Source organism: Ciconia boyciana, chromosome 7 (assembly GCF_034638445.1).
Source record: "Ciconia boyciana chromosome 7, ASM3463844v1, whole genome shotgun sequence".
Lineage (NCBI taxonomy): Eukaryota > Metazoa > Chordata > Aves > Ciconiiformes > Ciconiidae > Ciconia > Ciconia boyciana.
In genome coordinates this window covers 18,762,501-18,774,733 of record NC_132940.1, presented here as the reverse complement: position 1 = coordinate 18,774,733, position 12,233 = coordinate 18,762,501, and positions in this window count along the sequence as shown.

Here is a 12,233-nt window from a genome sequence, read left to right as displayed (position 1 = left end):
CTATACAGAGCACTGCCTTCTGCACAGGTACCCGTGCCTCCTGTACTAGCACCGCCCTCGAGACCCCTCACTGCTGGCTGCGGGTTAAAAGCCTTCATAGCGCTCCTTGCCTGAGCCACACCGGGAAGGGTGCATCCCTTTTCCCCACATCAGTGATGGCAAACTGTTTGCACTCAGAAAGATTTGGACTGGCACAGGAAAAGAGGATTTAAAAAAAAAATTAGCATCCACCAGCAAAAAGACTGGCCCTACCTCAAACACTTTTACTGCATATGCATACTGTATGCTACTGTTGTACTGTAGGTATTAATACTTACATTCGCATCCTTCTTCCCACCCCTGCTGTAGAAGCCCCCTGAGCCTCCCATGAGCTGAGGGAGAACTGGCAAAGGCAATCACCAATTTCAAATCTATGCAATAACTATGTTTCCATGGTGGATCCCGGTGCCCTTCCTACCACCGCCCGGGCAGTACTCGGAGCCAGCATGCTCCACACTCAGACCCACGCTAGACTCCAGCACAGTTACCAAGGCACATGCGTACACCCCAAAATGCGTTATGGGGACTCCAGCAGTTTCATTAAACTTCAGTTAATACAGTAATACAGAAGGGTTCATTTTTTTGCACTAATAGATATTGAAAACAAATTCTGAAACCTCTTTCACAATGCACAACTGTCTGTTTCCAGCCAGGTGTAGTTACAATCCTGGTAACAATGTCAGAGCCACAGGCAGAGAGTATTGACCAATGATTGAAGTCAATATACACAACATCAATGAAGGTATTGCATAGATTTTTCTCAGGGTAGCAAAAAATTCACAATTGGAAGGGTTCTGATTAATCCTGTGCTTGCCCTGAATTCAGGAACTCAGGGGCATCAGTTCGAAATGCCATGATTTGTAATAAACATATTTTACAGTGCCTCAAAAATTTACATAAGAACACGCATGTTTCTATGAGAAGTGTTTTGTTCCTCCTGTAGGCTTTTATCTGGCTAAATCTGCTCAATATATTAATTAAATATAAACCTCAAAGCTGATCTTGCAGTGTTCATTGACCGATAATAGCTGATGCTCAAGTATTCTCTATTAAATGCATTGTTCTGTTTCCTGTGCAGCAGAATACACAACCAAAAGGGATTTGTAATTCATCTTCTAAATATTATCTGTAATAAATTTGTGTTTAATTCGTTTATCTGTTTATCATTTATCTCTTTCAAAAAGTTCAGGTTTGAAATCATGGTTTGCGTACACCTTTCTCTCCCATGAAACCCAGCTGGAGCCACTGTCCTTTTGGGAGTTACAAAGCCTAAGACTGCATTTTTCCAATCTTATTGGACAGCTCCTTGTTCACTGTCTCCATAAGCTGTTGATCCTGTGCTACGTTTCGGAGTTAAAGCTAATCTCATATCAACAGCTCATTCGATGCCCAGAGCATCCATGCAACCAGTCATCAGCCCTCGTTCCCACATCTTCGTGAAGGATTCGGTCATGGTTGTCTTTGGTGTCCCTCCACTGTCAATAGGAAGAGACAGATGCCTCAAGGCAGTTTCTCCAGGAACTGGCCATGGGCCTGTTGGGAAGAGGACACCGATAGCAGTGCACAGCAGGTTCAATGCTGCGTGTTCCAGGTAGACTGCAGGTTAACCACAAAGCTGGGTATTGCACAAAGGAATGTGCGTCACAAGTGCCACCTCTGTGAAGGCACTGTGCGTGTGATGTAGCGTGTTATCTTGACTGCATGTGGGCAGCTGGAGTGCCCCAGACTTCCTAAAGACCTGTGATCAGAAGGAGTGAAAGTCCCACTAGGACAGGTGGGAGGAACCTGGAGGGCCCTCTCTGTCTCCATTGACTATTGACGGAAGCTCAATTGCTAGTTTAGACCAAGTACCTCGCTGCAAGTAAGAGGAATTCTCCCCAATGTCATGAGCACATGAGCTCGTTACAAGGGTGAGAGCTTGCGGAGAGTCAGCTCTTCTACAGTAATTGCTTGCACCCATGCTCTTATGCCCCGTAAATGCAAAGTTCCTTACTCCTCAGAGAAAGGTAACCTTGCATTTACCGCAGTAAGAACTTGCACACATGCAAGTACTACCAATGCACTGTAAAATTATCCCCTAGCTGTCTCATGGTATCTTATTCAGGTGCCCATACCTTTAATCTCGGTGTCTCCTGGCTCTCCGTTTTGCTAATACACTGCCTCTTTTGCCTGCCACAGTTCACTGAGGCTGTGTACAGGTGTTAGATCCACCTGCACGAACAGCCTGAGGCTTTGGTCTTATCAAGTATAGAAAAACCTGATCCCTGTCTGTGCAATCCTCCACTCTAAATTCCTGCTGGCAGTCACCTGGTCTCTTAACTTCCAGTTACAGGTCTGAGCTAAAGCCCGCTGAGGCTGTGGGAGCCCTTCCATTGATTTCCACGAGCTCTGGATCACTATTCGCTCTCAGCCACATATGTAGACAAATATCTGAACACCTTCACCCCAAGTAGTTCAGATAATCAGAGTACTATTGTATTTATATATGCCTTTAAAAAGGAAGACATTTAGAGAGATTATTTATTCTATTTCATGATTAAAAACAAACCGCCCCCTTCTATGTGATTAGAAAGGGCTCAGAAGACATGTCTACCAATTTCCTACTGGTAACATCACCTCCACAGCAATAACTAAATCACCTTCACATTCCTCTCGGTGAAGCCATTAAGCCTAGAAACATGCTGTTTTTGGCAATACAGAAATCAAAGTGGTAGCACAGCAGAGAAGATCTGTGTTAAAGAACAAAAATCCACAGGCTGCTTCAAATATCAACAAGGAACCCTGAAATTTTCTATCAATTTCTTTTCATGGCCTTGTGACATTTTCAACTAAAAACTATATTGCTTAACATCAAGGCACTTTGAGAGAGCTTCAGTTGGAAAAGGTAATTTTTGAGTGAGACTCAGCAGAAAAAGGTAATTTTTCAGAGAGGTTCACTGGAAAAAGGTAATTTCAGAACCAATTGCTGCATTCTTTTGCAGTTTTTCTAAGTAGCCCTAATGTCATTCATGGGCACACTATGTCAATACATCAGTACTGGCTAAGTCGTTTGTGCAAAGTAAGTTTACAGAAACTGTAGCTTTAGGCTATGTTATTCCAGGACTGTGAAGATCAAACAATGCAATTTCACTTGGAAGTTTCATCAATTTTGCATCAATGTTGATGCCAGAGCAGGAGACCTGCTCACAGAATCATAATTTCATCCTGCTAAAACTTTTGTTTTTGATAGAGAATCTAATTTCATGTGATGATAGGTTATGCAGCAATACCATGTATCCATAATACCAGTCTACCAGAGCCATATTGCTTTGCTTTAAATTGACGCGAAGGCAGAGAGGAATTTTTAATAGCTGATCTAAACCACATCAATTTATACTGTTTTGGGATATGAACAGCAAAAAACCCCAGTTTTCGAATGCAGGTGTTATTATATGTTATTTATACAAGTGGAAGAACAAGAACAACAAAAAGCCCAGAGCTTTCATCTGCTTATTTTCTGAAAGCTTTGGAAAGGCAGTAATGTATTTTGGCTTTAATGGCTTGAAACAAAAATCTCTGAGAATTATTAGGCCTCTCATACACATATCCTTTGATTGTAGCTCTATAGAGAAAGGAAGTAACTCTTGCAACGTGAGACGCGAAAGTTGTGGTGTGCAAGAAATGTTACAAAGCCTCATATTTTTAAGTAAAATAGCACGAATGATGGTCAAACAGTTAATTCCACCCTTTCAGTTATGCCTGCCTATATGTCGAATATTAGATTTTAATTCATTTCTTCTTTGCTACCTAAATAAAAAGCCTATTCAGAAGCGTGTATTCAGTGTTTGGCATGTGCACTGGGCATTGCGCTGGGATCCTGCACACGACATCCACCTTCAGCACCTTTACAGTGAGATTTGCCGCGGCAGGAACATGCTAACCCAAAGGCCAGGAACTGTCTTTGGTTTTAAACTGCTCAACATTCAAAACCCTATATTGTCTTCTTGCAGAAGCAGGCACAGGTACATCCCTCGGCTCAGCAGCCACATGCGAGGGAGTAAACCACTCGCTCGCTGGTGAGGAGCTTTTCAGAACTGGGACTAGAAAGGTGAATCCACTCCAAAGTCTCACACATCATTTAGAAATTATTGGCTCTATATCTCTTGCTATTTAGGTTCATCTACAGCTGTCACAGCGGTTTCCTGGAAGCACACAAACATGGGCTTTCTTACACTGGGAGCCGTCAGGATACAGTATTGTAGTAGTTCAAACCCATTTTTGGAAGTTCAGCCTAGCTAAAGGCCATATTCATGAAAAAGTTATGTAGCATTTATAGATTTCTTTTTTTTTTTTTTGAAAACTACTCAGAAATGTGTGGATGAACTTTTCAAAGTAAAGTATACGCTTTTCCAATCCATTACACTTCTTCTTTCCCCTGAGCACCAGTAGCTACCTTTCTGCCACGCTCCCAGGAATACACAGGGCAAAAAGGGGGCAGGAGTCATCTCAAAATCTATTCCCTCCTTCAAACACACGAGCAGTTGTACAATTACTAAAAACAAACCTTATGAGAAGACCAGTCCATCGTGTAGCTGGGACAGGCCTGCTGCGGTTCATGCTCTGGGCACTGACAGTACCCGAGTACGGTGCAACTCTTCCCCTCTGCCGCTCTGTAAAGAGAAACGCATGCCCGACCTGCCCCGCACCGTCCCATCACCAAACACACAGAGCAAAGTTCAAAACTCTTGCCTAAAAGAAAGAGAAGAGCTTGAAACTCTGGCTGGTGCTTAGGCAGAAGCATACCTCTTTTGTAAGCATACATATAGGCAGAAAGGCTTCAGTCTGTACCTTAACTGTTGTGGGCGACAGTTTCTGTTGTAGGGCTTGTTCCTTTCTGGGGCAAACAGCTGTAACGCTGGGGTTCTTAGCACACGGAGTCTCTTCCTTCTCCCTTCACTTCTACTGTCTTCACATCACGGCTTCGAGGAAAGGATTGGGATTGCTTGCTTCTTCCAGGACCGTTTATATGTCAAAATAGGCTGTGCTTTTCTTTTCCCAGCTCTTGGTTGATTCAGATTACACACCTTTCTAATTTATTTTTAATGTGAAGGATGAACATGCCCCAGATCAGAAGAAAAAAATCAAGCTAATCATCCCAAGGTAGAATTGAAAAATGCCCATTCAGAGTTACAAGCGAGATGGAAATTTCGCTTCAAAAAATTTGCTTTAAGATGTGGGCCATGGACAGAATATTTGGCCTTAAAAGGCAGGAACGTCCCATGACTTGTTGCTGTTACCATTGATGAGCAGGGCAGGGGGACAGCCTGCCCAAGGTCCACTCTCAATAAATTCCATCAATAACATGGGTTTATTAACAGAGCCTAATGCAGAGCAGGGAGAGCATCCCCATGCTCCTGCTGCTCTCTGTCTCCACTCCCCTTGGAAAGGACAGCTTTTGCAGAGGGACCTTTTGCCGTGAAGCAAAATTTCCAGTGAGTGAAAGGGGGGGCAAGGGTCTCTCTTAAGGTTTGTCAGAGCTAAGGAGGACGAGTCCTCTGTGCTGTGGGAGCAGCGCTTGCTCGCTCTTCGAGTGGAAGACCTCCTGCTGCTGCTCTCACCTGCATGGGCCAGGGTTGTGCCGTGTATTTGGGCGGTTGCTGGTCTATCCGCAGCCTGTACCGCACGCCAGTCGCTCGGCGGAGAGAACGAACACCAGGAGGACGATCGATTAGCGAGGGAGGGCAAAAGTTTGCAGCACAGACTTAAGGCATTTTATTTTTGCTTTCTGCTTTCTTTTTATCTCTTCTTTCTCATGTGGCTGGCTGGGCTCCCTTTATTCTGTGGCTGTGGTGCTGAATGCTGATGACAAAGTGGCATTCATTTTAGGGGCAGTACATGCAGGCTGTGAGCATCTGACCTTTAGGAGGGAAAACAGGTGGATACTGTGGTTTTATGGCTGAAAGATATTGATGCTTGACACTTATTTGGGTAAGGGATGTCAGTATACATCTAGTCCTAATGTATATATTTGAGCAGCACAAAGCAGAAGGTGTCCAAGTGAGCGGTAGCACATGTAATTGATAGTTCCTGTGTGCTTTAATGTTGCCCTATTTTTATGAGTTTGTCCTCAAATCCTGATGCTAGTTCTACGCTGTTGATAATTTGATACCACTCAATCTCAGATGTGATGCTATAAATATAATCCAAAGATGGGGTGATCCTGAGACCAAAACTTTGGGTATTAGTGAAAAGCGCCTATCGAGAGCATGTGCTGAAAGTTTCTCCAAACTGACCAGCACTGGAGACGCTCATCTCTTGGGTCGCAGTAGGAGTCCCAGGCATGCTTTCTCCTCAGAACATGCCATGTTGAATCACACAACAGGTTTCACACCGTCTCAGCATGAAGCCAGCTTCCAGGGACGTCACCTATTAATATATTCCTAATCAACGTAAACAAGCTTGCAAAAATGCAGAGCAAGACTTTCAAGACTGGCAGGACTGGGCCTGCCTAGGTCAGTATCTAGTCTTTGACAGGCATTAACAGAGAGCACTTAGAGGAAGCCAACGTGCCAACATCAACATGCCCCAAAAAGGCTGATTTTGCAGAAGTGGTAAGCATGCAGACATGGAACATCCAAACATGCCACTCACTTTTGAAATCTTAAATATAAAAAGGATGCAGTTTAGGTCAAATCTAGAGGAAAATAACCATCACATGGAATTTGAAATTTTATATTATAATCTTATGTGCAAGTACCTTTACTATAAATAATAGACATGTACATGTATGTACACGTGTATACATATGTACACTTACATTTATGTGTGTGAGTATATATACACACACACACACAATTGCAATAAATCCCATCAATAACAGGGTTTTATTGACAGCGCCTAATGCAGAGCAGGGGAAGATGCCTATAATATGTATATATAATATATATAAGGTGCCTATAATTTTAAAATATATATATATTTTACATATGGGGGGAGAGGGAGAGAGAGAGTGAAAGAGAGGGAGAGAGAGAGGTTATATTGGAAATGCAAACAGACCACCAGCCCAGGGGGTGAGAGATGCTCCCATTACTTATCTGGAATATGCTGATGGCCTCAGCCCAAGTCCTGACAGACATGTCTGCCACGTCACTTCAGTGGCAAGGCTTGTCACAAATTGAGGGCACATTTGCTCGCAGACAGCAAATAAACCCAAAGACTGAGTGGCTATGGAAGCATTCTTACCCTGGCTGTTAATGTAGGGTCTCTGGTATGTCCCAGGTCCATTGACGATGAGGACTATCGAACTAGCATCTGTCAAACCAAACACTAATTGCACTGAGACAAATGGAAAAATATAATTTGCAGTTTTTGTCACGTGGCAAAGTACAGTATGATGACCTGGCTGAGCAATACTTGCCTTTGGTTTCTGCTTCCCATGGAAAGCACATTCTATTAACATTTATGTTTATAATTATCCTGCAATTTTATTTAGGTTCAGTTGAACAGAGGCAAAACATGGCACTTTTCTCACAGATCCGAGCAGCTGATGGGCAAAGGTTAATTTGTCAGTACATGGACACATTAGCTTGTCACATCTGTTATTAATTGCAAACAGATATATTAGTCTAATTAAACACTGCAAAGGACTGACCTAAATTGTTCAATGGTCTGTAGCTACATATATTCTGCTATTAACACACTTCATGTTTCATGTTTAGCTTTTGCATACTGATGAGAAGTAGCATTCTTAATTGTAAAGCTAGTTATGTGTCTTGCAGTCACCACTTACTGCTGGTACAGTTAATGTGCTCCAAATGTAAAAATAAAACACATGTGACACAGCCATGTGAATTTTCTGTCAAATAGCAGCCATTCCTCCTCTGCCGCCTCCATTGCTCGCCTTCCTAAATGATTATTTTCCTTGGCAGCTGTCTAAGTGGCTTGTCACAGTCTAATTTCAAAACTCATTATTAGGACAAACAGTTGCAGCGCATCAATAGCCCATCAGGATTAATTAAACTGGGAATCAGCAGCTGACTGTTAATCAGATCATTTGCAGTTGATCAGTGTAGGGACTATCATCAAGATATTACTGTAGTCATTTTTTATTATGTGTCCACAGCTTGTAACAAACCCAGTAATGACCTGATACAAAATATTTGCCTTGCAAACAGCAGCTTCTTAGCAAGTGTTGGGCAGTGCAATTACTGCTTCAAACAAGATAAGCTCCAAACTGTACATTCATGACCTGACTCACTTTGTCCTACTGGCTTTAGATGCTCCATTGCATGGAAATAAGCAAACCTCTCCTTTGGAGGAGGCGTATTGGGTTTTAAAGCGCAAGACACCCGGTACGTTACATCCTCTACTTTTGGTCTCACTTTGCTAAAGCACAGTTTCCTGAAAATACACGGAAGGAAATTTTTTATTCTAGCACTCCTATTTCTATCGTAATTCTCTAGAAGAAAATATATTTATAATGCTGAAGAACTGTATCTGCACATATCATTTGTGACCAATATAATCTGTTACAATGACATGCAAGACCTAGGAAATCTGAAAATCACTAGTGAAAAAAAACCCTACGGAGAGGAAGATGGTTCAATTAATTTCTATAACACAGAATCTTTCTTCATAAAGAAAATTAGCAGATATCTTTCCTAAGGACTTATTTTGCCTAAGTACTTCCCAGAGAAGTACCTAATTTTTAACTTAATATAGAAATAATTTTTAAAAAGTTCATTTTTATATAAAAAGACTACCATCTGACGTGATTTGAAAACTACCTTTAGCTTGTAGAGTGGCTTTTCACAAGGAGAGCTGGTGCTTTTGGGAATGGCTCCTTATTTACTCTTTGGAGCAAACCCAAACACAAGTGGGAAGTTAGCAAAGGGCAGACGCACCGGGAAGCTTATTCCTGATGGAAATGTCAAAGGAGAAGGTTTCTGTATCAGTTTCTTCTGTTGTGTGGACAGGGGACCACAGCAGCTAATGAAAGATCATCTGAAGGAGTAAAGAAAGAAAGAACATAATTCAAAGAAAGTCCGTATCACAGAGGTTATAAAACATAAGGATGGAAACTTTCAACTTCATTGTCATTGTAAACAGAGTCAGAGTGGAAGTTACATATTTGCTCTTCTTCGCACTCATGGGAGGCAAGAAACAACCATATATTTATCTAGTATACATATAGTTATTAATAATAAACAGTAACAAAATGATAGACTATGGGATTTGTGGGAGTCCACAGAAAAAGAAATCCAGTCAAGGTGAATTTCCTGAGGAAAGTCAGTACCCCAGATATGGCAGGAGGAGGCATCACGTTTGATACATGTCTACATGAAAACAAACAAGGAGGTATGAAAGGCTGCATGCCTATGTGCACTATATTCACAAATGTTTTTTAAACAAGCAGCATATCAATCAGCAAGCTTTCTTGTCTCTTATCTCTGCAGCGCTCACGGAGTTGATGAGACGTGCAAATTCCTCTGCATATTATTTTCGGTGATCGGTGGCTACTTTGAGGTGATGCCCCTGTGCCCTGTAAATCCTCGAGGGCTCCAAAGAGTGACTTGGACTTTGCTTTGGGCCATCCTTATGCCAAGGTCAGCTGCCCCAGAACAAGATGAAATGGCACAAAACAAACCTCCGCCGCTAACAAGTTCCACACGGAATGCAGAGCCTGACAGGACCCTCAGGCCTCCTCCTCCCCCCTAGCTGGTGGCTCGCCACGTTTCCAGGACTCCCGCGGACCTTCCCAGCCTGCGCCCCACGCAGGGTGGCCACCGCCATCCCCTCACTGGGTTTCATCCCTTGTAGTAGCCAAGATGAGAGAACAGCTAAAAACCGACTCCCGATGGTCAAGATCCCCTCGGGCCCCGAGGAGAAGGGCAGCAGGCGCCTTCCCCAGAAAACGGTGCAATTCGAGCGTGTTGTAAATGCTGCTCCTGCCTTTTCTGGTAAACTGCATTTCTGCACTTTAATCAGCATTTTTCCTGTTGCAGAACAAAGCCAGGGGAGAAGTCTACCCATGACCCAAATGTCTACTCGGGGCAGCAACGCTAATTTTAATATGTGCCTGGTGGCTTCATTATCTGAGATTACAAAGATGGTTGAGTAAAATGACATACTTTATGTTGTTTAGCCAACAGAAAATACCCCTTGGTGTGAGGAGTGTAAGGAATGTGTCATTCCTCAGTATGTTAAGGCAGAAATAAGAAGCTGGTATTAGAAGAGGAAAAATCCCAGCCCTGCTGTTTCTTGCCACCCTATCAGCCTTGCTGCCCTAGGCAGGAGCCGTGTTTGCTCGCACTGGAGGGCTGCCCCCAGACGAAGTGCACGCAAGCGGCTTATAACACACATGCCCCGGGCACTGTGCTTTAGGTGACAATGAGGTCAACTCTTCACATTACGGATTTAAATAAGGCTCAATTTCTGACTTCTCCTGCCGTACTAGAATTAGAGGTGTTCGCTATTAGGAGACATAGTGGGAGAAATGTGTGTCTTCCTTTAAAGTATATGACATGCCTCTTCTTCTTGATGATAATCGCTGGAGGAGCTGTGGAGGCCGTGGTGACTAATGCTATGTCCATATGTTCTGGATGCAGCCAGTAGCACAACAATTTTTTGTGGGCAATCTTTGATCAGCTTCTGACACTGATGAGATGGAAATTAAATTTTACATGCTCTAATGGCACTGTCTGGAGAGCGCATAGTGGAATTACAAAAAGAGACCCAGCGCAAGGAAACATACAGAATCTGCCTTCCTGCAGCCTGCTAGAGCTTGCTGGCTGGTAAAATGCTTGTAAGGTGGAAAGGACTGACTCCTGCCCCTATTCCAGTCAAGTACTCCAAATGTATTCCAGACACTGACATATGAGAGGAATATACCACAAAAAAGAGATATGGCCATAGGCTTTACCTTTAATGATTGGCCATGTAAGTAATGTCCATCTGGAGACGGAAAGCCATCAAGCCTGTGCATGACGGTTTATGTTGGTTTAGAAACAGCCATGTATTTTGAATTATTTCTGGATCTGTGGGTATGCTTCAGGAATCTGGTTTTCTCATTCTGCTGCTATGAAACACAAGCACCTGTGAACAGCAACCCTTTTTTCATGGAAAACTGTGCAGCACTGCCTTTCTTTGAGATAGTGGAAGGTGCCTCATAGTCTACAGACAGCAGAATGGGGTCTGCTCTGAGAAGCTCTGTGTGTGCACCAGGCAGCGGCCGCGCTGCCCCGCTGCTTGCTGTCCCTTCTGCAGCTGCCACCGCCAAGGCTGCCACCCAGCCCTTCACCGCACGCCTGCTGGAGCCATTTCTGGAGCAAAGCAACTCTGCCACCATGAAGGGCAGATGCATCCAAAACCAAGGTGCTTTTGTGGATCTATGCAAGCTCTTAGACTGCAACGCTGTTTGCAGTATTTCTGATGGATCTTACAGTTATTTGGTCCTTTTATCCCCTCCAAACCTCAAGTGGACAGGATTTGGAAGACTAGATATCCCATCCGAGGGAAGTGTTCAGTGATACCAAAGAGAGACCAAGATGCATTGCCAAGGAGCAATTCCTTTTTCCACTTCTGCTACAGGGCTTTTCCCTGGCCTGTTTTCCTGGGGCTAGCGCAAGTGAGATACTGCCATTGTACTGATGTTGCCGCTAATGAGAACACCTGGCTACCAGAGCAGCTAGTAGAAAACCATTCGCTAATCAGCCTGACTTTGTCGCATGATACAGAGAAAATGCTACTGAGTCCTAAAAATGTAAGGAAAAGAGAAGTACACCATTTTATCTAAATTCCTGCACTAAGGCAGGATCGGGTATACTTAGATGATCCCTTTCTGTTCCTTTGGTGGCTATATTTAAGATATGGTTTGCCTTTAGTGAATGGCTTCATCCTGGAAAACAGCCAGGGATAGCCAGGCCCCAGACTAGGCCAAAGACACAGCATCTTCATCCTCCAAAACACAGAGCACATCCTGCCATACCCTGCTGTCATGTCTCACCATGATGGAGAGTAATGTTATTCAGGTAATTCAGCTGGTGGTGGCTCTGAAAGCTGGTGTTGGCTCCCCAGATACCAAATCTTTTGATATCAGCTTTAGGAATTAAATCTACTTGTCCAAAAAAGGCACATCAGTATTAACAGCAATACCTTACTGAAATCCAAAAGGAGTTAGCCAGGCAAATCTGAGGGAGATTATGGGAGAGGCTATC